Raw genomic sequence first — 3,496 nt, 5'->3', positions numbered from 1 at the left:
TCTACAACGCAACTCAAATATACAAGAACTCTGTGTGGGCTGCAGAACTGTTGAACATACACCTCAAACAGACAGGCCAAAATAAAGCTGCTTTGGGTCACTTTGGAGATATGCTGTTTAAATGACACACGCATCTTAAGAGGCCAGAAGCTGCAGCAAAGATACACTCCAGTCCTTAGCATGGGAGCATAGCTTTGACGCGGCTTCCGGCCTCTTAGGATACATGCATAATTTAAACAGCATACTTACAAAGTGACCCAAAACAGCTTTATTTTGGACTGTCAGTTCAGGCCCATAGTTCAGAAGAAAAGAAGTGGAGAAACAAACCTCTTTCAGAGAATAAGAAGAATGTTTGCACTGTATGATTCTCAGGTGCACCTTACCAATATCTCTGTAATCTTATCAGCAGGAACAGGCAATATCTTGGAAGAGGTATTTTTATACTTCCTACAACTCTTGCAAAATTTACCCTCAGGCAGGAATTGAGTGTCTAATTTATTTCATTGAATTACAGTGTATGATGGCACAACAATGCACACTTCTTTTTAAAAAGCACACCTGGGAGTATCACACTTCTCCATTCCCTTCGCATGAATTTCTTCCTAAGTGTTACATGGAAGAATAGTCTCTAGAAAACTGGCTGGAAACGTGACACAACTATTGTGACTTATTTCAGAACGAACGGGCATTACATTGCAATTCATAGAGTCACACAGAAAATTACAGAGGCAGTGTTTAATTTGATTATAAGAGCCAGCACTATCTATCTCTCTGCTGAGTACCTGTGCTTCAGTGTGAACTGAACAGCAGGGAGGGCATATAATGCCAAATAATCCCCACCAGATTACTTAACACATTTTTTATTTGGATAAAGAGCATTTCTTCATCTCTTCCCAAAAGGATTAAGCACTGCCTTCTATGATAAGGCAGGGCACATCTCACAAACAATTTCTTGCATTTCACAAACCCTGAAAGAGTATTAACTTCTGACGTCGTAAGAGAAAGGTGCAGGAGTGTGTAAATCTTAAGGAGTTGTTCCTAAGAATGCTAGTCCTCTCTTATACACTGGAGCTTTGCCTACAAAAGAGATACACATCCTCCCAGAAACAATTCTATAGCTTCTTTCATGATACAGATGGCTTGAAACTGATTGTACAAACACAAGACAAGAACTTCACTGAGTTTATGCAAAGAGGAAGCTAGAAAATGGACTCAATAAATGCAGAAACGTGACAGAAAACAACTTTACCCTGCCCTTACAGATATAGCTAACAGTAAAACTCTCAATGAACAATGTAGCCACTGGATAGCTGCAAAAAAAAAAAATGTTTTACATGAGGATGACATTGTTTTCAGCAGATTTTAGTACAGTATTAGTCTACTGTGAATTCTCTGCCAACAGTTCAGACTGGCTTCTGTCTCAGTTCAATCCAGTCTGAAAACAATGTTCAGTATGTAACCAGCTGAAACGTATATCATTGTGTTTACATGTAGTTCTAAATATCAAAGCCAACAACTTACAATGAAATGTGTCTATCCTGTGCTAGGTAAGAAGTTACAGTATATATCTGTTGTTGACCAAAGTAAAAAATAACCCAGTTTGAGACTGCTTTAACTTCCCTGCCTCAGTGCTGGAAACTGTACTGTAGTTTATTGTGGCTCCAGAGCTCTCTGACAGAAAAGGCTAAGTGTCTCACAAAACTACAGTTCCCAGAATTCCCTAGTATTAAGCCAGGGCAGTTGAAGCTGTCTCAGATTGAGTCATTTCTGCAGTGCGTTTTGTACCTTTGCAAAGAGTGAAGGTGAACCTACATCAGCAAAAACACCTGGGGCTTTATCCTGGAGTATGTGCAAATGTGGTGCTGCATGAGCAGGAAGAGAGAGATGGATCTGTTTCACAGGCTGGGATGGATGGTGACTCACTACGTAACTAGTAAACAGATCTGTCAATGTGTTTTTTTACATTTGCCTTTAACATCTGCCTGAGAGAAGCAGAAGCTTTACAGAGAAGCTGTTCTTGTCACATTTATCAGGGCGCTCCATCAGTTAAGCGAAAGTTCACGCATGCATTTCGCAGCACCTGATGCAAACCCTTAGTCTTTCCAGATATGAAGGAGAAACTCTTACATGAGAAAGTGACAAAACTTTCACCTAATGGACAAGAGAGCACTGGTTCGGATCTAAGAGACAATAAACTCACTCAGCAATCTTGGGCCAACTGTTCCCTCAGCCCAAAACTACTTCATTCTCCTTTTCTGAGGCTAAAAATTTGGGGAACCCCCTTTGCCCAGACACCAAATGTAATAACAATGTTGCATCATTTCAGTAACGGTTTCCCAGTGAGTCATCTCCCACCAAGAGCAGCAATGAAGCCCAGACTTCAACTCAAACCACTATGAAAGGCTGATTGACTCCCAGTGTGTGAATGGTGTGGACAGTGTCTACTACACAGCTGCTGAAGCTACTGGTGGGGAAAACGCCAGTGAGGCAAATCTAACAAAGGCCCCATACAGACAGGCCAAAATAAAGCTGCTTTGGGCCACTTTGGAGGTATGCTGTTTAAATGATGCATGCGTCCTAAGAGTCTGGAAGCCACGCCAAAGCTATGCTCTAGTCCTTAGGACTGGATTGTTGTTTTTGTGCGGCTTCCGGACTCTTAGTTCACATGTATCATTTAAATAGCATACCTCCAAACTGACGTGAAGCAGCTTTATTTTGGCCTGTCTGTATGAGGCCAAAGAGTCAAAGGGGCACCTTAAAGAGCAAGGGCCTAACCCTATGCCTGATTTCCCCAGCCCCAAACAGCAAGACTTAGGAGGGGGGAAAGTAGCTATAGGACTGCAATGCAGCAGCCTTTGGATGTGGTTTACCTTTTTCCAAATAGCCAACATGGTAGTTCTTTCAGGCGCCCTGTGATGACTTTCAATTAGGCGTTTAAGAAGGGTCAGTGCCAACCCACCACAACTGAAGTCTGTTTGTGAGAAGGACAGCAAACAGCTGGGCTCCACATTAAAATGCTATGGGTCTCTGGGAACTGTTTGTGTTCATGCTAAAGGCTAGATGGATGCAAGAATAGTGGGGAGTGGTGCTTCCAGGACAGATTGCGCTCTTGCCTTTCGCCAGGGGATGGTCCCTTTTTAATATTATTATTATTAGGCTTTAAAGTACAGTACTGTACTTACATTGATCCACTGATAGGTCGATTCAGGGTTTTTTTTTTGGGGGGGGGTGTCAGTTTTTTGACTATGATGTCTAGACTTATACACGAGGGCCCAGACAGGCAGGGCAAAATAAAGCTGCTTTGGAGGTACGCCGTTTGAACGACACACGCATCCTAAGAGGCCAAGAGGGCTGGAGCATGGCTTTGGAGCGGCTTCCCCCTTTTCTGCCATGCAGGAACTCCCAATCAAAGCATCCCTATTGACAGATGGCCACCCAGCCTCTGCTTGAAGACCTCCAAGGAAGGAGACTCCACTACTCTCCATTGAGGAAGTGT

Source organism: Sceloporus undulatus, chromosome 3 (genome assembly GCF_019175285.1).
Source record: "Sceloporus undulatus isolate JIND9_A2432 ecotype Alabama chromosome 3, SceUnd_v1.1, whole genome shotgun sequence".
Classification (NCBI taxonomy): Eukaryota; Metazoa; Chordata; class Lepidosauria; order Squamata; family Phrynosomatidae; genus Sceloporus; species Sceloporus undulatus.
The sequence above is the reverse complement of the archived record's forward strand: the minus strand, read 5'-3'. Positions refer to the sequence as shown.